General features: G+C 40.5%; 1 long non-coding RNA gene across 2 annotated transcripts in view; it reads right to left on the reverse strand.

Annotated features, from left to right (window-relative positions):
- Positions 1 to 24,467, reverse strand: part of LOC142070635 (uncharacterized) — a 59,000-nt gene that overhangs the window by 30,047 nt on the left and 4,486 nt on the right. Inside the window, exons 2-3 of one of the 2 annotated variants that reach the window (XR_012666567.1) lie at positions 13,566 to 13,636; positions 6,994 to 7,159 (exon numbers count right to left, since the gene is read on the reverse strand). This is a non-coding gene — a long non-coding RNA (uncharacterized LOC142070635). The remainder of the gene's footprint in view (positions 1 to 6,993; positions 7,160 to 13,565; positions 13,637 to 24,467) is intronic. The other variant, XR_012666568.1, reaches the window with a different exon arrangement.

The following is a 24,467-nucleotide window of genomic DNA, read 5'->3' on the forward strand; positions in this document are numbered from 1 at the left end:
ATATACACAGAAGGAAAAATTCTCTTCTCAATTACACAGGTACAACTCCCGTGTGGATAGCTAACAGATACAATTAGATTGGAGATAGTTTGGGAATAATTAAATCCATTTTGCCATAATTCAATTGTTTGGATTAGGTGACACCACTAACAGTCCATTCCAGTCCCAAAGATCTTATGATTTGTCAATCATTATCCCTCATTATCTTTTTTTCCTATTTAAAATGGAAAATGGGAATATAGGACTGGAAAGGGACTCCTGGGTCATTGAATCTACTTCTGTGCTATTGCAGGCAACCCCACATTTTAATCCTTTTCATAAACTTATCAAACTCCATTTTAAAACACGTTAACAATGTTAACAAAAAAAGATCTCTCTTGCCAGCCCAAGTCTAAACTAAGGGACTCAACCGAAACAGGCAGTTAACACTCAAAATATATTATTTTGATTTACAAAAATCAAGTGATGTGCTCTTCCTGTCATCAGTTAGTCTGATGTATAACATCCCCTTATTCCATATCTTCATAGGGCTTAAACTCCTGCACAAATTATGAGTGAATGGACCCAGTTATATGGATTTGCCATTAGGTCTGGGGGAGTACAATGTTTTTCCCAGATAACTGAGCTTCAGTGTAGTAGGAGCATCTGTGACTGTTTCTCTCCCCTCTACTGGGGGCTGGCCAGTAGATGTGTGTAGCTGCAGACTGAGTGTGGCTGCCTCTTCTAATTTTATCATGAGTCTTGTGGTATTTGATGGTTTCCTTAAAAGCCCAGCCAGACTTTTACATCAGAAAATCAACTTTCACTTTTTTAAAAAATGTAAGCTTCTAGACCTCATGGTTATGGAGGAAAGCTTGAAAATGTGACCCCTAGACTCCAAAACCAGAAGACAAGTAAAAAAGATCCCAACATTTATTGGTGAGATTCTGTGCTGTGCCTCTAAGAGGTGCAGCCTAGAACTCACAGCCTGGGGAGGAGGGGATAAATCAACTTTAAATCACTTTTGAACCCTCAGGATCCTGAGTTGCTCCAGGGGCAGAGCTGCAGAATGCCTCACAGAAAACTTTTTTAAAAAAATCCTAATTAGAAACAGTTCTGTGTTTACCACACAGTGATTTCTTCCCTCCTTCCTTCCCTGGGTTTTATTAGTCAGAACATTTTCAGAAAAGAGCATTGCTATGCTCCTTACGAATGTATCGACTCCTTATTCCCCATCTGGTCAGAATACCTTTCATAATCATCTCCCCAACAAACTGTGATGTCACAAACACAGGAGTATGATCTTCAGATGGAGAATTAGAAGCAGGAGCAGGTGATCTCTGAAAGAACAAAGCTCCTCTTGTTTGCACTGTTGTTGTAACTGTGTCGGTCCTAGCATATTAGAGAGACAAAGTGAGTGAGGTAATACTTTTTTTGGACCAACTTCTGATGGTGAGAGAGAGACAAGCTTTCAAGTTTACACAGACCTGCTCTACGTATGATCTAAAGCTTGTTTCTCTCATAAACAGAAATCGGTCCAATAAAAGATATTACCCCACCCACCTTGTCTTTCAAAGATCCTCTTGTTATGCAAAGGGAGGGGATGTTCAGAAAACACATAGGTCAGCAGATCTGATGAGTTTTCCACAAGGCATCAGCATATTTTTATTAAAAAAATTGTTTTGAATATCTTTAAATACTGAAAACTGGCCTTAGCCCAGAGAGCACAGCTCTTCAAGATCAATCCAGAGAAGATGAAAACACTTCTGGATGACTCAGCCAATAATCCTCATGGGGATGTGGACGAGCACAGCTAGTCACTTCAACACTCTATAAAGAATGTGCCTCTGTTAGCACTGGGCCATGTTCATTTTCCAGTATAGTGTGGAGTATTTGTTGTTATTATTTATTATGTTTATTATGGGAGTGCTGAGGGGCAAGCTGAGAACAGGGATTCATTATGGCAGGCAGTGTACAAACATAGAATGAGAGACTGCCTCTGTCCCAGCGAGTTTATATTCTAAATAGATGAGACAGATGAAAGTTAAGGGAAAGGGCTAGAATATACATGTGGAGGGAACAATGTGATGGTTTGAAAACTTCCTATTAGTGTCATCTGTTTTTTTGTTTGACTGTTTTGTTTTGTTACTGAAATCCTTTGGCTGGGGATTAGCTGGGAGGGGATTAGTTTAAGACAAAGGGGGACAGAGAGAGAGGGGGTTATTTGGAGACTCTGAGGGAGGAAGGGGTAGGAGAAAAGAACCAATCAGCACAGGGGAGGGAAAATTCAAGAGTGAAAACTGCGAAGGCAGTCTGAGAACAGCAGTCCCTGGTTAAACTGCTTCTGAAGCTGCTCTCTGCTGACTGGCTCCTCCTCCCTGTAGTTTCTTTTCCAAAGGCTTCATGGGTCCTAATGTCTTCAGACGGGAGTTTACCTGTTCAGGTCTCAGTTCAAAGTTTCTGGCTGGGCCCATCTTTCCCGCTCCCCTCCCAGTGCAACTCCCCCCTGCAGCTGTTTGCCAGTTTCAGCCACCAGAGTCAGCTGAGCAGCAGGAGCAGGATCATGGTCTAGGCCTCACCCTGCCCTTTCAGGAAAGCTAATGCTAGCCCCTGTGCAGAAGTGCAAGAGGTAAAGGCTTGTTGTGTTCTCTCTCCAGACGCTCATCCACATGGGGTCACACCTGATCGGGGCCAGAACATAACATAATGTGATAGAAATTTGGGTTTACTGATTTTTATTATATTTATAGTAATTTTTTTTTCAAATTTGTTTTGGAGGAGCTATACACCACAGCTGACACCACCATGTCCATGTGGTGCTGATAGCTAATTTTTTTATTAAAGAGATATCACTTTACCTTCCTTCCCAGTCAAATAAAATGCATTATATCAGATCAAAGCATGACACACAGCCATTAATTCTTATGGGAAATGATTATTAGTGCTTTGGTTCCACTATAGATAGAAGAATAACAAGGTTAGAGAGGGGGAAAAAAGAGAAATTGGAAGTAGATTATATTTTAGGGCACTTCTCCATCTGATCAAACACACCCATCAAGTTAGCTCTGAAGTTCATGTTAAGGTGAAGAAAGCAGCTGTTTAGACACGGAACAGAAATTTGCTCCTACATTTTAAGAGAGACATTGAAAGACTGATTGTGGAAATCCTACTCACTGTAGCAGGGACTAACTTTCTCATTTAGTTGTACTGATTTCAGTAGGGCTACCTGCCTGAGAAAGGACTCACTGGTTTAAGTAAGGTCTTCAGAATCTGGCATAAGTGGTTCCCTTTAAAATCACAGGGATTTCTATGGCTAAACTCCACACAACTCTTTGAAAATTCAGAGGTTTACTACACAATGAATGTGTAAACGTAGGCACCCAGTTGAAAGGGGGAGAAAGGAACCCATGTGAAAGAAACTCTGTTCCCCCACACTTGTGTCCTATATCTTCACTTCCTCTAAGGCTTAATTCAAAGCCCATTCAAATTGGTGGAAAAATTCCCTTTGACACCAGTGGACATTGGATCAGGCTGCTAAAGTACTCAAATAGGGGATGAGTAGAGGTCTTGAGGCTCAAAAAAACCCCTGTGTCTGCCAATCCCCAGATTTTGTGGTACTTTTAATTGTTTATGGTAGCCTTAGTTGTCATATTCTTTAAAAATAATTTTCCAGTCTCTTTTATTATAAAGACGATTTGAAAGCTATCAGCCAGGAGCTACGGGGTGAAAGCGTGTCACAGGGTTTTCCATAAAATCATTTTTTTAAGGTTCCTCCATATAGCCAGCCACATCTGCCCATTGGATCCTACAAAGCCAATGGCAAGGGTACCCAGATTTCTGTCTGAGGCCCCATCACTGATTCATTAAGCCATATGGGAAGGTGGGGGAAAACATTCAGGTTAACTCAGAGGGCCACAGTGAGGTTTTTGGTGGAGTGGGGCAAAATCTGAAACTGAGGAGTACCCATGCTTTCAAAATAAATACCATGGCGATGGAAGAGTTTAAGAAGAGGAAAAAGAAAAGGAGTACTTGTGGCACCTTAGAGACTAACCAATTTATTTGAGCATAAGCTTTTGTGAGCTACAGCTCACTTCATCGGATACATACTGTGGAAAGTATAGAAGATCTTTTTATACACACAAAACATGAAAAAATACCTTCCCCCACCCCACTCTCCTGCTGGTAATAGCTTATCTAAAGTGATCACTCTCCTTACAATGTGTCTGATAATCAAGGTGGGCCATTTCCAGCACAAATCCAGTGTTTAACAAGAACGTTGGGGGGAGGGGGTGTAGGAAAAAACAAGGGGAAATAGCTTACCTTGTATAATGACTTAGCCACTCCCAGTCTCTATTCAAGCCTAAGTTAATTGTATCCAATTTGCAAATGAATTCCAATTCAACAGTCTCTCGCTGGAGTCTGGTTTTGAAGTTTTTTTGTTGTAATATCGCAACTTTCATGTCTGTAATCGCGTGACCAGAGAGATTGAAGTGTTCTCCGACTGGTTTATGAATGTTCTTGACATCTGATTTGTGTCCATTTATTCTTTTACGTAGAGACTGTCCAGTTTGACCAATGTACATGGCAGAGGGGCATTGCTGGCACATGATGGCATATATCACATTGGCAGATGTGCAGGTGAACGAGCCTCTGATAGTGTGGCTGATGTTATTAGGCCCTGTGATGGTGTCCCCTGAATAGATATGTGGGCACAGTTGGCAACGGTCTTTGTTGCAAGGATAGGTTCCTGGGTTAGTGGTTCTGTTGTGTGGTATGTGGTTGCTGGTGAGTATTCAGGTTGAGGGGCTGTCTGTAGGCAAGGACTGGCCTGTCTCTCAAGATTTGTGAGAGTGTTGGGTCATCCTTCAGGATAGGTTGTAGATCCTTAATAATGCGTTGGAGGGGTTTTAGTTGGGGGCTGAAGGTGACAGCTAGTGGCGTTCTGTTATTTTCTTTGTTAGGCCTGTCCTGTAGTAGGTGACTTCTGGGAACTCTTCTGGCTCTATCAATCTGTTTCTTCACTTTCACAGGTGGGTATTGTAGTTGTAAGAATGCTTGATAGAGATCTTGTAGGTGTTTGTCTCTGTCTGAGGGTTGGAGCAAATGCGGTTGTATCGTAGAGCTTGGCTGTAGACAGTGGATCGTACCACATTTTTTTTTTTATGCTTTGTGTGTATAAAAAGATCTTCTATACTTTCCACAGTACGCATCCGATGAAGTGAGCTGTAGCTCACGAAAGCTTATTCTCAAATAAATTGGTTAGTCTCTAAGGTGCCACAAGTACTCCTTTTCTTTTTGCGAATACAGACTAACACGGCTGTTACTCTGAATACAGACTAACACGGCTGTTACTTTAAGAACAGGGAAGTGGATGGGGGGAGTCAAAGAGGACCCAGGCCCGTAGAGTCACTGCCCTCCCCAGGAGATGGGGGTATTTCTGCCTTGTGTGTGGGCAGGAGGCCATTCCCAGTTTCACCTATTCCTGAGTTCTGGCCCCACTCCTGGTGGGAGCGGTCTCCCCAACTTGCAACCCCCACTCCTGTATCTGGACTTTCAGCCTGGCAGGTTGCCTGAGGTGCAGAATAATGATGCCTCAGTGGTGGTGACCGTGGGATCAGGGCCTAGTTGGGGCAGGCAAGTCAGTCCCCACACTATTGATTGTGGATGCCAAACCTGAGAGGTGCTGTGACCCTCTGTGACTGGTCATAATGTCTCTCATTCAAGTTTGGCCCAGTTGCTCGTCCATCCTTTATGATAGTTAATTTTATATAAATTGTTTATGCTGCTGTATTTTGTTGTGTTTCCATGGTTATCACTGTCAGTGTAGAGGAGTGGGATGGAAAGCCCGTTTTGAGCATATATATTATATTCATATTTCTGGCTACTCTGTCTGTAGCTAAATTATTGGGGAAAAAGAGATAATTTAAAATGCAACAGTTTGTATAAAAAACATTTCAGGGGATGTGGGCCTAATGGCTTATTTGAAGAATTGTCCCTTGGTGGGAGTGGGGAATGTTTCTACGTGTGGATCACCTTCACCCAAAGCATCTTGCTTGTATTTCTGCAGCCTTAGAGGAAGCTGGTGTCAATCCATACGTCTCTTTCCAATCCCTTCTTATTTAAAATGAGTTTTAGCTTGAGGACCTCAAACATTTTGAGGAGAGGGCCAATAAATCTCATTGCCCTTCCCAAAAATCCTATATCTGGCTTTTGCTGCTAAGATTTGGATTTGAAAGCTGCAATTAATATTTATTTGAATTTTTTACATAGATTCATATTTGGAAATACCATGCACCAAGTTTTCCAGTGAAATAAATGGACTTAAAATTTATCCCTGTGTTCCTGAGAGCAGAATTAGCCAATATGATTTTTTTTAAATAGCTTGTGATTTATGAAAATAACAAGAAAAGAGCAGCATGATAAGAAGTTGGAAATGTCAATTTCCAGTGGAGACGGTGATTTTTAGGCCACAGATATTTGCACTGCAGATTACAACTGGACAATACGTTAGCACACCACTGTCTACACTGCCTAGTCTATTAGCACAGCACAATCACTGAATGCTGGTATCATTAGCTATATGAATCTGGTACTTCCATTCCCAATATCCAGTGACTCAGTCTTCATTTTAATTTCTTCCCAGCCTTAGAAGCACCCCTTTCCATTAGTTGGTAATGTCCGTCTATCTCTATATTCCTGGTGTCATTAATGTATTTTGTAGTAATGTCCACATATAAAGAATTTCTAAAACTATGCTATTTGTTCATTTGCTGTTCATTTTTCTTCTTTGTAACTCTATATATTCCTACCCCCGAGCATCTTTAGTGATGACACCTGAATATTTCTCTTTTCTCTATATGATTGTCTAATCAACCCAAGTATTATAAGTATCCATCTGTTTTTTCTACAGTATCCATCTTTCATGAAGTATTCTGCTTTCCAGCTTTCTTAAGTTCTAGGAGCCTCTGCTTATGGTGTATGTGGTTATTATTTTTAAAATATAAAATACCTTACCGTTAGGATGGAAAAGCTTTATCAAAAAGGTGGGTCTTGCAGCTTGTTCTAAAAATGATCAGACATTTCCAGATGGTAATGTACAGCTGTGATTAAGGATTTAGAAGAAGGATCTTTTTGTTCCCTACAGTGAAGTCCTGCTGCTATTGGCTGGAGCCTCCTAGGGCTGTGGAGTAGAAGTCAAAGAAAAGAACCACAGACAGTTAATACATCTCTGAACTCTATTAATTCCTGGCCAGATTCTTGCATTAAATATAAGTCTGTCTGCAAAGGAAGGTGCTGCAAAACATAGTTCCCTGAACCACCATGTTGAGGCTAGAGTCCCAGAGGCAACCCCTAAAAATTTCTAACAAACATTTTTTAAAGTATAAAGGGGCCTGAAACAAAACTCTGGCCCAGACCATTTCAGCCTATAAGTGTTTGTCCACATCTGAATCCAAATCCAAATTTTGCCAACACCCTCCCTATCACTATAATAAAATTTCAGATCTAAATAGTCCCAAATTTTTGCGTGTTGGCAAACCAGGTCTGAACTTTGTGGCTTAAGTCCATGTACATTTTAAAGGAAAAAAGGGGACTGACATGGATTGTAGAGAAACTGGAATTTAAGAGACAAATTCTGTTCTCAGCTACATTGATGTAATACAGAGTAACTTTACCTAGGTTGATGGAGTTACATGGCTTTTGAGTGCAGAATTTTACCCATGGTGTAATGAGTCAACAAAATCATATTTTAAAAAATACTGTACTGTTAAATTTATAAGTTTTACCTTATTAAGTTAATAGTGTGTCTTAGTATTTCAGACTGGTTTCACCTGGTATTAAGTTCATTTTGGAGGATTCTTAGTTCAGACATTCAGACTAAATTGCAAGGTTTTTTTGCCTGTGATAAAAGGCCAGAGTGGTCATCTTTTCATATAGTTAATGATACTTTCTGTTTATATTTTCTTCTGAAGAAAAAAAACATATAAAATCTTTTTCAATTACCACACAAGAAACCTGTATATAAATTTTTAAATGCACTTTTCAAGCTTGCTATGGCACTAGTGCAATTGTTATTTACTGAAACAACTGGTTCTAAATACTAATTTTAGAGTATTTAGTGCACTACTAATTTGTATTTTTGAAAGTGATTGTAAACTCCTTTTTGTCCATATGTGCAGGTTTGGTACAGTGCCAATAAGACTGCTATGAAATCAGCCCATAATGGCACAAAGTAGACTCTTGGGTGCTTCCTGGGGCATCTAATAGTCAGAGTTACAATAATTAGTGTGGTTTATCTTAACTTAACCTATTATCATTACTAATTAGGGGGAATGAAGCAGAACTTTAGAAAATCAGTAATGGTGAAATTAAAAGAAAGCTGTTCAGTGTTGAATCAGCATCATAAAGAACCTTACATAAACTGACCAGATGTCCCAGCTAAGCCAAAATATTGCAATGCCCCTTTATGGCCACATGAGGCAAGTTATCTCCAAGTTTTTTTTGTGATGGCAATTTGATCTAATGTGTATGTGTCCCATTCCTTTAATTGTGGTGTGATGTGCATTTCTCCAGTGTATCATTTGAGTTTCAACAACCTTTTAAATGTTTGGTCACCCATGATGTTTCAAGACAGCAAAGTACTGTACTTTATCCAGACATTAGTGCATTTCACACATTGCCATTAACTCTGTCCTGAAAAGCATGAGGTGATGTATTTTGGTTCTTTACAACCAGACACACAGGGGAGGAGAGAGGAGGAAAAATATTTTCAAAAATAGTAAGTAATATTGGCCACAAGTGGCATGTGCTGGCTATAATTCTGAAATGTAGAAGCTAAATATATCGCTGTGGGGAAAAATATTAATTATCCATGATGATGGCCTTATACTGTCTACTACCATTACTTAAGTCTAACAATCTCAACAAGGCCAACACTTCCAAGATTTTGGTGATTTTCAGTGTCTCAGTTTCGGGGGCCCCAATGTGAGACACCTTAAATGAGCCAGATTTTCAGAGTGTGGCAGTGTCTTCTGAAAATCAGACCCCTTTAAAGTATATCAGCTTGGGCACCCACTACATCACTAGTCGTTTTTGAAAAATCTTGCCCTTGTTGAGATGGCCTCATCATGGATAAGGGGAAGTCAATAACTGAATACTTTCAAAAATCCATTCCTACATTTATGCACAGATATCCCAAACAAAGAATGGTATATTGTATACATGCCATATACTGTAGCTCACTGTTGACCAAGTAATAATTAATGATGATTTTTAATATTTAACGTGTATAAAAGCTTAGCATACGCATAAAACCTTACTTTGCTTTGATTGCTTATTTGAGATACATTGTAAGACTGTCAACTGCAAAACCATAGCTGACTGCAGTAAGCTATAATTATTTCTTTTACAACAACCTAACCAAACATTTTCATTATGACTATTTTAAGGCAATGTATATCTTCAAACTAATGTGCAAAACAGATTCTGAAAGAAAGGAATGACCACTAATCTCCTGGATCAGATGCGGAAAAGTCAGCAAATTAAAAATGGAAAGAGCTCTAATACATCATGATGAGAAGTCCATCTTCACTTATCTTTGTTAAGCTACACTTTAATAAAAACAGTAAATACAACAATAATAACAACAACCAACAACAACACAGAATCTAAAAAAAATCATTTATAGATATGGTGATGATGGTACACACTTTCACCACTACAGAGGTGAAATCCCAGTTGGTGAGAAGAAGTTGGGCAACTTTCTCTATTGTTGCTTGTGACCTATCTTACCTATGGCATGAAAGAGGTTTCAGGTCTCCAAGACTGTTAATACTGTAGCTTTCATAACCACTAAATGAATTTATGTAAAAAGGTTGCTATTATTCATATTAATTACACAGGTCTGGAAGTCAAATTCTGTTGTCAATTCCATTTATGCAATCCCACTGATTTTAATGGAGTTTCACCAGGAGGAATGAAGGCAGAATTTGGTCTGCTAGGATTAGACTTAGTTTTCCACTCACATAGTGTAGCTTGCCATTTACCATTAAGAATGGTAGCTTTATCTATCTTCTACTTCTGTTAGTGTGCTCTCACTCTTCTGACTGGCAGATGGGCTCTGGCCAATTTGTCTATTTCTTGGAATGAAAGATCTTTTAAAAACAAAAATATCTACCCTATAACCTGCCTTTCTGTAGTGAAGCAGGGTGGCCTCCCTCCCAGGCAGACCGGGAGCAACCACTCTGCTCCCACTGGTGGGCAGAGACAGGCCAGGACTGGCCCCTGCAGTGGACGTAGAGGGGCTGGACAGGAAGTATAAGAGGCAGGGCCTCCAGCTGAAGTGGGCCAGAGCCAGCAAAGGAGACAGATGTCTCTGCCTTGCTGCCATCTGCCAAATACTCAGAGGAGCTGCTGGGTCTGCTATCTGCTGAATACCCTGAGGAGCTGCTGAGACTGCTGTCTGCCAAGTACCTTGAGGAGATGGAGGACTGGAAACAATGGAGCCCTACAAAGAGACTGTGGTAGGAAGTAGCCCAGGAAAACCAGACATTAGTTTGGTTATGGTATCAGATCAAAAGTTGAGTGAGTGTGTTGCAGTGGAATCCCTGCTGACCCAGTGGCGGGATCACTAGCCATTGCGAAGGGACCCACTGCAGTAGGGTTGAACCAGATCTCCCTACCCCCTTCTGCCAATCCCACCCGTGGGGGCAACCTACCCACCTGAGGCCTAAAGGCCTGTCTCTGTGCAACCCATATGCCTCATAGGGAGATATCTCTTTAACAGACCCAATGGGGGAGGTAGGAGTGAGTTGTGCCTGGGTCATTTTTTTTAATTAATAAGTAAAAAGTGATTTTATTAAATACAGAAAGTAGGATTTAAGTGGTTCCAAGTAATAGCAGACAGAACAAAGTGAATTACCAAGTAAAACAAAATAAAACCAGCAAATCTATGCCTAATACAGTAAAAAGAAAAGGAGTACTTGTGGCACCTTAGAGACTAACCAATTTATTTGAGCATGAGCTTTCGTGAGCCACAGCTCACTTCATCAGATGTATACCGTGGAAACTGCAGCAGACTTTATATACACACAGAGAATATGAAACAATACCTCCTCCCACCCCACTGTCCTGCTGGTAATAGCTTATCTAAAGTGATCAACAGGTCGGCCATTTCCAGCACAAATCCAGGTTTTCTCACCCTCCACCCCCCCACACAAATTCACTCTCCTGCTGGTGCTAGCCCATCCAAAGTGACAGTAAGAAAACTGAATACAGATAAAATCTCAGCCTCAGAGGAGTTCCAGTAAACTTCCTTTTACAGATTAGTCTCCTTCTAGTCTGGGTCCAGCAATCACTCACACCCCCTGCAGTTACTGTCCTTTGTTCCAGTTTCTTTCAGGTATCCTTGGGGTGAAGAGGCTCTCTCTTGAGCCAGCTTGTTAGGTAGATTTAACACTTGACATCCAGAAGCTTCTGGAATTGGATGTGGTAGTCTTCGGTCTGCTCCAATAGGTTCCCTGTTGCTGGAGTCAGCCTCCATGAGGGCAAACAGTAAGGGCAGCTTCTTTACAAAAGGCCATGTGCCCCGTGCGAATTGGGAGAAGCTCAGTCCAGGAGCACAAAGCAGGCTGTTGTCCCTAACTCTGAAGCATCTTGCAGCAGGTTAGTGATATTGTTAGACCTCCAACAGGGAAGCATGGGCAATGTTAATTATAGATGGGGGGAAACTGAGATGGAAAAAATAATTTCTTCTATTTTACTTGTATACTTTGAATGTTGTTTGACATTAGCCAAACGGTTTCAGTTAAATTGTCTCAATTAGTATGATTCACCAACTTTTCTTTAAATGTGATAATGGGGAAAGAGTAATTTATATTTTGCTATTTTGTATTTTCTTGTAACCGTTTTTTTTTTTTTTTTTTTTAAACTCTGTATGCTTGACTGAGTAGTTGGTTAATCAGTTAGCTGACTGGCTAACTGTGATTTCAGCAGAGGAAGAAGAAGAATCTGCAAGGAGTCCAGCTGAAGATTCCAGCTGAAGAGTCCTACAAACAAATGGAGGGAAGATGTTGTTTTTGACTCAGCAGACTGAGTGGTGATCAAAGATTTGGTCATCAAAGACTGTAACTGAGACTCAGGTGAACACATCCTGAGCTTTTGGGAACTCTCAGTTTCTTCCAGCTGTGTTTCTGTGGGGACTGAACTGTTCAGATTTTAATTTGTTCTCTTTATTTATGTTTATGTGAATATAATGTATGTGGATTATAAAATAGCCGAGTTAGATTGTAAAAATTAAATTACTATTATTTGTTTCTTTATCATAAGATTTTATAGAGTTACTTACTTAAATTCATTTATTTTGTTCCTTTTGGGACTTGAATGTGGAGAGGTTGACCCTTTGCAATCCTTGCTGAAAATCCTTAGAGAGACTGAATTCTGGGTCTCCAGCTACTTTTCTATAGGAGTGGTTTTTATTTTTTGTTTTTTGCACTGGAAGAGGTCAATGAAATGAACTCTAGCCCAGCTAAAGGTTACGTTTGCTTGTGCTCTGTCCGAGCCAGGAAGCTGGGCTAAAGACTACTAGTTACTCTGCCCCAGCCAGAGGGCTAGAGGCTGATGGAGGTTGATGTTGGCCCAAGTGAGGGAGCTTGGGTTAGAGAGGGCTGGTTACCTGCCCCTGCCCCAAGGGGCTAGGGCCCTAGACCCTTAATTGATGCTATACCTTGTTAATCCCCTGCCAATTGACTCCTGATAGCTAGGTGGCGTAGTGAGGCGTAGTGGCCTCCCTCTGAAGTGGACAGGGAGGAACCTCTCAAAGCCACGATACTTTCAAAACCAAGATGTAAGCTATAATTGTAGCATTTTCAAACATCTTAGTATAGCACAACGAGATGCACAAGGAAATAATGGGATGAAATTAAGGCAAGGATCATTTAAGTTTTTATAAAAAGATGAATATCCTGATAATCTGTTTGACAGCAACACTGGGTCAAAGGGATAGTGGAAAAAAGTTTAATGCCTATTGTTTAGGTCACTAATACCTAAGCTGAAGAAACCATATAAATATACAAGAGAGAACATACCTACATTGGGAATAGAACAGATGACCTAAAAGCTCATCTTTAACATCTATGTAATATCTTAGTTTGACAATATCTAGATTAATTTTCAGTTTGGGGCATCCGGAAGCAACAAGATGAACATAAAGGCCCAGACAGTCAAATATATTTGGGTTCATAACTTCCATTGGAATTAGGTGCCTAAATACCTTTGAGGATCTGGGCTAAATGAACCAATTGTTGGGATGCTAAATGTAGAACTGAAGGTGGGCACAAAGATGGATGTATAACATCTTAACCCCCGACCCTTATAGGCTGGAACCAGCTGGCAGGCTTTAATTTGCAAGAACTGGTAAAGGCCCACAAAGAGTCAATATGTCCAGAATGCAGCAGCATTCTGGCTCTGCCTCATCCCCCAGTATACTCCCTATGGTGAGGCTCTGAGTGGGGCAGTGTAGACGCTCAACCTATTCAACTTATCGAAAAAAAGACAGAGGTGACTTGCGATCACTGTGCGTAGGTACTTACACATGGAAAAGAGATCTGACAGCAGGGCTGCTTTTCAACCTTGTTGACAAAGGCATAACAAGATACAGTGCCTGGAAGATGAAAATAGACAAATTCATCCTTAAGATAAGATGGGAGTTCCAAGCTGTGAGGGTAATTAAACATCAGGACAATTTATCAGGGCAAGTGACGGACTCACTATCACTTGGAGACTTTAAAATGAAATTAGAGATCTTTTAATCCAGTTTCTGGGAGAAATTCTATGGCCTGCATATGCTGGATGTAGGGCTGAATGGTCATAGTGCTCCTTTCTGGGCTTGGAGTCTCTGAATCTGTGAATCCTCCTGTTCATAACCTCTGTTCCTGGGCCCTGGAGTGAACAGTGTGAGCTGTGCATTGCCCTCAGAATGCTTGTAACTGTTGTAGCTCTTCATTAAGACAATGATAATAATAATCAGATCTCATACTTCAGGGTTTCAGCCAGTTGGTTACAGAGCTAAGGAAAGAAATATTTTTAATTGATTGCACATTTGGCCTGGGGTATTCTGGTGGTGGTGGGCAGGGGCTGGGGAGGAGGGTTGCCTTCCTCTGAAACATGAGTAATTGGCCACTGCTGGAGAGGGGAGACCAGACTGAGTGTCCCAATGCTCTGATGTGGTACAGAAAATCCTTTCTATATGCTTGGCTAGTGGATCTTGCTCACATGCTATAGGATTAAGATGATCACCAAATTTAGGGTCAGGAAGGAATTTCTCCCCAGATCAGATTGCAAGGCACCTTGAGAGTTTGATACTTTCCTCCGCAGCATGGAGTGTGGGTTACCTGCTAGGATCATCTGGGCATATCTCACCTAATCAATTCCCTGCTATTGCAGGGGCTTCAGGCATTGGTGGCACTTTGGTCTCTCCTGTTCTCTGGCTGTGGCACACAACAATTTAGTCTCCTGAGGACTGACATGTTTTACTTCAACCCATGTTAGTGGGCTTCAGGTAAAGGTAACTGGGTGAAATTTCATGGTTTTTGATATACAGCAGATCTGATAGACAATCTAGTGGTTTCTTCTTATCTTAAAACTCAGTGAAATTACAGTTAGAGTAGAAAGTTGGGAAATTGAGTCAGAAGTATTGTCACTTATACTTTCCAAATATTTATTTATGCCAGACAAATAATAACACACAAGACAGTATTGCTAAATGGGCCCAAATTTACCACATTCTGGGGCACTGGGACGTTCTTCCACATTCTATTATAGGGATCACCTTCTCTGAGCCTTCAGTCCCATTCTTCAGTTTCTGGTCAGGGGTTCTTCAATTTGGGCGCATATTCACTTAGGTCTGTTATACATTTCTACCTTACAGATTACTTAATCTTTATCCAATCAGCTTTTAGCATATCAATCCTTTAGATTTCAGGCAACCCATACGTTATGCATGTGCAAGCTTCAGTTACCCAATTTCTGTATTTTTCCTCCTGGGTTTTCAGTTTCTGGGTCATGTTGTTTTTGTGTCACCCTGCCCTGGGTCATCCCAGAAAAAGGGGGCTGGTGTTACATATTTGTATATATTTTACTTACATCTGCCAACACCACGTTACCTGTATTCTGTCAGCACTACCACTTTAAGAATTTTGGAAAATCTATGTTAAAGAAGAATGGCAAAACCACATTTATGCCACCTAAGCCTTGGTCTAAGTGTTACCTCATCTGTACTCATTCACAATGCATAATTACAAGTCATTTATTACATGTATTACTATATTACAAAGAGGAGGAGAAGTTGAGTGCAGGGGAGTGGACTAGATGACCGCTCGAGGTTCCTTCCAGTTCTATGATTCTATACAGGCTCTAATTACATGATCATACACTATTTTTGTCACAGGACCCTGCCTCTTTTAGTGTACAGAATGGCTGGTGCTCACTTAATGACAATCCATTCAATATTTTGTTTTATCCTGATTTACTGCACACTATTCAAATTGGGCTCAGAAGACAGAATGATTAATTTCCTCCTGGGCTTTTATATGGTTCTCATAACTCTAGTATCTGGGTGCTTCACAAATGTTGATTTATTTTCACAATATCATTATGTGGTGAGGAGGGGGTATTATTTCCGGATGCAATTCAAGGGGTTGATTATCATTCTATAATAAAAACATGATGATTCTTTAATGTCAACATTTCTTATCTTTAACTGTTTTTTTTCTCCCTTTTCATTCAAAGTCATCCATCCCCAGTTACCCATTCCCAGCTTCTGGCAAACAGAGGCTAGGGACACCATCCCTGTCTATCCTGGCTAATATCTTCCTTGAATTTATCTAGTTCTTTTTTGAACTCTGCTATAGTCTTGGCCTTCACAACATCCTCTGGCAAAGAGTTCCACAGGTTGACTGTGTGCTGTGTGAAGAAATACTTCCTTTTGTTTTAAACCTGATGCCTATTAATTTCATTTGGTGATCCCCTAGTCCTTGTGTTATGAGAAGGAGTAAATAATACTTCCTTATGTACTTTCTCAATCCAGTCATGATTTTAGACCTTTATCATATTTCCCTTAGTCACCTCTTTTCGAAGCTGAAAAGTCCCAGTCTTATTAATCTCTCCTCACATAAAAACTGTCCCATACCCCAGTCATTTCTGTTGTCCTTTTCTGTACTTTTCCAATTCCAATATACTTTTTTTTGAGATGGGGTAACCAGATCTATACACAGTATTCAAGATGTGGGCATACAATGGATTTATATAGATAATTTTATACTTTCTGTCTCATTATCTATCCCTTTCCTAATGATTCCCAACATTCTGTTAGCTTTTTTGACTGTTGCTGCACATTGAATCGATGTTTTCAGAGAACTATCCACAGTAACTCCAAGATCTCATTCTTGAGTGGTAACAGCTAATTTAGACACCATCATTTTATAGGTAAAGTTGGGATTATGTTTTCCAATGTGCATTATTCTGTATTTATCAATATTGAATTTCATCTGCCATTTTATTGCCCAGTCACCCAGTTTTGTGATATCCCTTTGTAACTCTTCACAGTCTGCTTTGGACTTAACTATCCTGAGTCATTTTGTATCATCTGCAAATTTTCCCATCTCACTGTTTAACCCTTTTTCCAGATCATTTATGAATATGTTCAACAGTATGGGTCCTACAACTGTTTAATTCAGCTGTGCAGCTTCCTTTTGCTGTCCTAGCCTGCTTTGAGGGAGCTGTGTAAGACTAATTAGTAGGAGTCAGTTAGGAGAAAGAAATCCTAGGAATATCTAACTCTGCTAAATAGGTTTTTAAAATATCAACCTCTACTGGGATTTTACAAAGAGAAGAGGGGGAAAGTGAAGACAAGCTCCCTCATAAGTGACATGTTATTTCATAATTATTACCCGATGGACATGACATTCCCTGTATACTCCAAACTCTGCAATTGTGAAGCCACTGAGAGACTTGTGTGGGGAAGGAAAGCAAGACAATGCTATATCTGTCTGAATGTTTTAAAAATAGAGTCATCACACCTCTGTTATTACTATTGACAATTGTAAGTAATTTAGGACAAAAATAAACCAGCTAACTATTGTCAATTAATAATGTGCCCTATCAAACAGATGGAGGAGAGGAAAAGCTAATAAGCCTCAAGTTCAAACAAGTGGAAAATGAAGATTTAGCTTCTGAATGTTTCACTGATATCTCCATGTCTTCATCCATTCTCAAGTTCTAAATTGTCCTTTGTACAATTTGTGGTATGCCTCCTTAGCTAGCGACATTCTTTTAAATGCCTCCATTTAATTCACACAGACTATAGTCACAGCTAGTGGTGAGGCAAAGCTGATTCGCTCATAGGCTCCCCACTGCTAGACTCTGGAAGAAAATTCTGATTCCGACATATGCATCTTCAGAATGTAGCAACAACAACAAAAAGGGAAACAGGGAAAACTGATGTGTAAATGGGCTTGTGTTTAATTTGGTGTCTACACCTTGCCTTGGGATTGAACTGATTTCTAATTTTCAAAGTTAATATGACTTTGAAAAAAGTTTTGTTGAGATTGGAATATATGCTTAGCTGAGTTTTTTAACAGAAAATGAGGTATATTATCTGTGGGGATTTTACATTACTGTTCTTTTTTGTGTCAGATTCAGCCTTATCAGCATAAGTTTAGTATGTGACCTCCCTAATCACTAATCAGTACTTTCATGATAAAATGTGTATGTTTGTAATGGTTGTGGATGATTTAAATCAATTTCACTGGAAGTCTACAAGTAGTACTTACTATTTAAGGAATCACTGACTCAAATCTCAGGACTTTTTTAAAGCAGACACGGTTGCTAAGAGTTTATACCATTTTATAAAATATTTCCTGGATACAGATTTCCTTTTTAGTATTCTGTGATCTCCTTAACATTTTGTTATTTAAGTCAGGACATTATTATTTGTATACAGCAAAGCGTGTGTGCCATTTTCAATATTGCATAGTGATAGACTAAGAGCAAAACTTCACATTTGTCATACCTATCTTACTGTATACCCAGGGAAACGCAAGTGGTTAAAATGTAAGATACTCATATTAACTCCTGGGTAACTACTAGTGAAGTCAGAGCTGATTAACTGTGATCTTCCCGGCTGCTGAACTCAGTTAACTATCTACTCATCAAGACTTAAGCAAATGTTCCTACCATTTAGGTTAGTGGGAACTTTATGGACCATTTTTGCCTTACCTCAGAATGGGTGAGTCCATTTTAGATTTGTCTTTATGTTCTGTTTTTCTAATTTAAAAAACAAAATGAATACAAATAAGAGGTGAAATATTATTTTCAATTGAGTTATGTATAGATTCTGAGTAGATTATAATGATGTGTGTGATGGGTTGGTTTACAGAAACTCCTTTGGGGTTGCCAACTGATGTTCCAAGACTACTTCTGATCCTGCTTTCCCTGCCAGCTTGGGACTCCAGCACCCTGTCTTGCTGAGCCAGACACATCCGTTTTATTGTATCATAGATCACTAAATCAGTTTATAGATGATGTGGTGAGGTGTCCTTCACACACAAGGCGTGGGAGAGTTAAGATGGCCAATTAAATGCTCAGGCTGCATCTGGAGAAAGAGACAGAGAGCAGGGATTCAATAAGAAGAGACTCAGCTGGACAGGAAGAGCCAGGGCCTATATCAGCCAGGAAGCTGGCAACAGAAGGGGCTGGAGGGAAGGACTCTTCAATCATGCCCTGAGAGAAAGAAGGGGTTTCTGGTGTTATAGGGAAGTAGGATGTAGTCACTCCCTGAGAGAGGAGAGTTGGGAGGCTGGTGAACTCAGAGAGAGGGGAAGCCCGGAAGGTGGGAGAAGGCTCAGGGGAAAGCAGCAAGGTAGGACAGTGCAGGCCTTGGCTTCTGAATTGAGGCCCCTGACCTGAAACTCAGAGCAGAGGGTGGACTTGTGTTCCCCTACCAGCCACTGGGGATGTGGCAGAGAACAGCAAACTGCCTGAGACAGTTTATTTGGGAAAGACTTTGTTACATCACTACCGGAAGGGGAACATGTATGGTTACCTGGCCGGAGGGCTGAGTCACAAAGAGGAGGCTGCAGTTCCTGGAGAGAGAGGGGCCATAGGGTGAGACAGGGTGGGTGAAGACACTGCAAGAGGAGGGTGCAACACCTGGTAGAGCTAATCCCCAGAATGGCCAGAAGGGGGTGCCACCTGCAATGAGTTAAACGCATGACAATTGGTGGAGAATGTGGGCAAACAGTTTCCCTGATACAAGGGGAGCTTAAGAGACAGTGGTGGATGATAAAGGACTGCATAATGTAGTCATCCGATACAAGGCAAAAAGCCATAATAGAAAAAGAGGAAAAGGGAAAGAGACAATGGAGCCTCAGTATGAGGAAGACTTTTCTGCAGAGGGCACTTATACCCTCCCAGGCAGGACTCCAGAGTTGCTGTCCCTGCAGAAGGGAGGTGACAAACAGCAGGGACAGATCTAGCCCTTGCTGAGGCCGGTGCTGGAGAACCAGCAGATAATGTGAGAGGCCCAGGTGTACCTGAAAAACTATTTGGCACATCTGGTGGAAAAGCAACTGTATTTATTTAAGTTTCTGCAGGAAGAAGTTAGTAGAGACTGTGGGGAGTGAGATAGGAAGGGAGGTACCAGAGACAGGAGGCCAGAGGTCCAGCCAAAACTGTGGTAAGCCTGTGGGCGATGAGGACACCTGAAAAAAGAATGCCCCTCTGGGATGGGGGAGAGAAGCCTTACTTGGAAGAGGAGAAAGTCCAAAAGAGTCCATCCTGTGGGGAGAACAGGAGAGGCAGGGGAGTGTTTCACCTGTGGTCAGCAGGGGCACCTAAGAAGGAGATGCCCATATACGAGCTGCAAGCTGAAGGCTAACCAGGAGGGGTGGCTAGACTAGAGAAGGGCAAAGCATGGCCTGCTGAAAAGACAAGGACAAGACTTTGTTTTAGGTGCCATGTGGCTGGCCATATAAAAACAAATAAAGAAAAACACTGTCCTCTTAAGAAGTAAGGGGATAGTGAAGGGGAAGATATGGACCCCAGAGAGAGAATAAAAAAGAAGGATGTATCAGTATACTGGAGTATGCTGGAGACTGTCAGGGTAGAAATGGCAGTGATGACCATGGACCTGGCAGCTGGTCAATCTACACACATTGTAGTGGCTATGGAGGAACTAGCCGGTAAAATGATTTGGGACACAGAATGCCTGAGCAGACAGAGGTATGAACACTTAAGAGAATCAGACAATGGTGGGAACTCAGCCCATTTGGAAAAGGGAGCTGGGGAGTTTTGGGGGGACAAGGAAAATAACTACAGGAGAAACTGGAAGATGCTGAGCAGGCCCTGTGACTAGCAGAAGGAGACCTGGATTTCCAGAGGAAAAGGTTCAGGTACGCTATGGAGGACCAAGGAAACATATCTTCTGGTGGGTGAAGTGAAGGAAGAGAGAGATCATCTGTGTGCCCAATTACAGCAAGTGCAGGACAGGAGGCATCCACACCCCTGAGGGTTATAGGTTTGAGGGGGAAAGCATAAGATAGCCAATTATCTGCCCAAGCTGTGCCTGGAGAAGGAGAACCTGGAACAGGGATTTAATTAGAAGAAGCTCAGCTGGGCAGGAAGACATAGGGCCTATATAAGCCAGGAAGCTGGCAACAGAAGGGGCTGGAGGGAAGGAGTCTTCAGTCACTTATTGGGAGAAGGAAGGGGGGTGTCTGCAGCTGCAGGGAAGTAGGCTGCAGTCACTCCCTGATAGGAAATAGTTGGGAGGCTGGTGAAGCCAGGAAGGTAAGAGAAAGCTCAGGGGAATGCAGCAAGGTAAGACAGTGCAGGCCTTGGCGGCTGACAGGAAGGCCCCTGACCTGGAACTCGGAGCAGAGAGCGGGCCTGAGTTCCCTTGCCAGGCACTGGGTACATGGCACAGGTCAGGCAGAGGACAGCTGACTGCCTGGCACAGTTTGTCCTGGAAAGACTTTGTTACATCATCCTCGGAAGGGGAACATGTATGGTGACCCGGCTGGAGGGCCAAGACATGAAGGGGAGGCTGAAGTTTCTGGAGCGAGAGGGGATGCAGAGTGTGACAGGACAGGTGAAGACACCGTCAGAGGAGGGTGCAGCACCTGGTAGAGCTAATCCCCATGATGTGCCAGCAGTGCCCCTCTGCCATGTACACTGGTCAAACTGGGCAGTCTCTACGTAAAAGAATAAATGGACACAAATCAGATGTCAAGAATTATAACATTCACAAACCAGTCGGAGAACACTTCAATCTCTCTGGTCACGCGATTACAGGCATGAAAGTTGCAATATTACAACAACAAAAAACTTCAAATCCAGACTCCAGCGAGAGACTGCTGAATTGGAATTCATTTGCAAATTGGATACAATTAATTTAGGCTTAAATACAGACTGGGAGTGGCTAAGTCATTATGCAAGGTAACCTATTTCCCCTTGTTTTTTCCTACCCCCCCCTCCCCAGACGTTCTTGTTAAACCCTGGATTTGTGCTGGAAATGGCCCAACTTGATTATCATACACATTGTAAGGAGAGTGATCACTTTAGATAAGCTATTACCAGCAGGAGAGTGGGGTGGGGGGAGGTATTTTTTCATGCTTTGTGTGTATAAAAAGATCTTTTACACTTTCCACAGTATGCATCCGATGAAGTGAACTGTAGCTCACGAAAGCTTATGCTCAAATAAATTGGTTAGTCTCTAAGGTGCCACAAGTACTCCTTTTCTTTTCAGTCTAAACCATGTTGGTGTTTAAGAGAAGAAACAGTAGGTATCTTAAATTATAAATGAAAGAAATTAAAACTAATTGTTTTATAGTGTGCTGGAAATCTTTCACCCCTGATGTTGAAGTCTTGGCTATATCATTATGTTGCAGAAGCAATGCTATACTGGAAAGGTTGCCTCTTCTGAATGCTGCATATTGGCTTCCTTTTTCTCTGTCTTCTTGTTGCTGTTTGCTTGCTTGAAAGAGCAGGAGCAGAGTTTGCTACTTGCTTAATTCAGAGATTTATACTCTTCTCCTTTCATAGTTTAATTGGAGGTGGAATATTGTCTGCTGACCTCTTTCCTTTGGCTTAAGACTTCATGGAAATCTTGGTAGCATTTTCAGCTCATGAATATGCAAACTATTTGCATATGCAACAGGGTGGAGGGAACTCTCAGAATATCTTTAAAGTTTAAAGCTAACTCTTTCTTGTATTTAGACTATTTTCTGATTATTCCTTTAGTTTTATTAAGGCTTATTAGGAGTTGAAATTATTTTTCAAATAAGTCCAAACACCCTTAGTTTTTATATAATTTTTTGTCTTTTAGCTTTAAAAAAATCTTTTTAAATTTACAAGATTCTTAAAGAGAGTCTTTAGCTTAAATAGTTCTCAAAGAAGGCATTGACTCTTGTCCTTAACAGTTCTTGGAGAGGTGGTTCTTGTCTTTTTTTGAGCTTAGGAAGAAACTTGCTATAGCACTGCTAGATAGAAAATTAATTCTCCAATTAATAACAATATTTTACACTCAATGGCTTCTTTATTAAGTAAGCAGTTATAGTATTATTACTATAGTAATTACTATAAAACATCTTACTGTTGATATAGCAATAGTTATATAATCATGCAGTTATTATGGGGCTTGCATTTAAAAACAACTCAGTTGCAAATGAATATCTCAAAGAAGCATATGCCATTTCTATGCATTTAAGGATTAAACAAAGATTTTCTAAAAAAACAATTTATATCTATAAATGCTTTCCTTAAAGTTACTTGAAAACTTTATACTGTTTATAAAAGGAACCAGTTTTTAAGAATGTTTCAAGAATTCTTTGTGTGTGTTTAAAATGAAGATTTTTCTTTATGAAGAGAAAAGGTGGAGCATCTGAGATTTAGTCAAACCAAGTGCTATGTGTTTCTTCTTTCTGAGGTCCCTTTAAACAGAACATCTGCACATTCCTTAACAATGGCGAATCTGGATTGTTGAGAAAACGCTCCTGCCTTTTAACCAAACAGTTCCCAAGATAACAATCACAAGTAGCCTCACCCATAACTGAGAATTAAAACTCCTATTAAACACATTATACAAGGACAAAAATCAGCAAACATTCCAGACTCAGCAATATGACCTGGAGGTGTTAAGTATAGATCTATGGGCAAGGGGGAGATATTATTCTTGAATTGTCTCATCTCCTTCAACCATCTTGTTTATAGAGAGAAAGCAGAGATTTCCTAGAAGTTTATTTAATTAGCTTCAACATTTCTTTTAATAAAACATGATGTTTAAAAATAAATATAGAAACCATTATTCTCCAAGTGCCATGTATATAAAATACTTATAAGTATTTCTTGAAATTTAACACACACACACATGTATAACAACCTAGCATTATAAAAATAAGCTATAATAATTTTATTAATAATCAGTTTTGTATCAATATTGAGGTTTCCCCTCCATATAGGAAAAGTTTTACAGGTAGCAGCTAGCCTACCCAGTCCTCAACCAAAGAGATTTAAAAGAAGTTTTCTGTAGTAGATTTCAGAGTAACAGCCGTGTTAGTCTATATTCGCAAAAAGAAAAGGAGTACTTGTAGCACCTTAGAGACTAACCAATTTATTTGAGCATGAGCTTTCGTGTAGCTCACGAAAGCTCATGCTCAAATAAATTGGTTAGTCTCTAAGGTGCTACAAGTACTCCTTTTCTTTCTGTAGTAGAGTAGCTCCTCAATAAAGAAATATATATGTAATGGTCTTTTTGTTATGTCTTTATGCTATAATATTTGTATGTAATCTATATCCCGCCAATGACAGAGGTTTGGAGTTCTGTCATCCAGTCAGCCAATCGGAACCCTTCTAAGCATCTGGGTTGAAATTACTTCCTAAATAATTGTATATCCAATCAACAGTGACAGCCCAAACCCCAAATATAATTTTTGTTAGGCTCATTACAAAAATGTGCTAACGAACAAAATGTAAACCAATTTTATCTTTACCCAGATTTTTTATTTTGATACCTTTGCCTATATCTAAGCCAGACCAAAGTCTCAACCTCCTTTTCTATTAATGCAATTTGTGACTCACTCTGCCATAATGGTGCAATTGTACCCACAATTCAAGGACAGATGCAAAAATGGCAGATCCTAACATTATAGATGCGTACTGTCTGCAAAAAGGAGACCAACCTTTTGACAATTTGCCTAAGGCTGAACTTTGGTCACAGCTGCCATGAGAACCATAGGTTACATGATTTCATGTTTTTAAACTCTCAGCTTCATGTGCATCTAGTACAGTAAAAAAGGAGTAGCTCAACAGAGTAGGAAATTAATTAATGAGGCTGATAAAACAGATTTTGGAAACTGTGATATCAGGGCAAACCTGCAGATTTCTTGTAGCCTCCCATGAACTTCCACTGACCCTCAGCTTTGTTCTGTTAGTGGTTT

Source organism: Caretta caretta, chromosome 1 (assembly GCF_965140235.1).
Source record: "Caretta caretta isolate rCarCar2 chromosome 1, rCarCar1.hap1, whole genome shotgun sequence".
NCBI classification, from domain to species: domain Eukaryota; kingdom Metazoa; phylum Chordata; order Testudines; family Cheloniidae; genus Caretta; species Caretta caretta.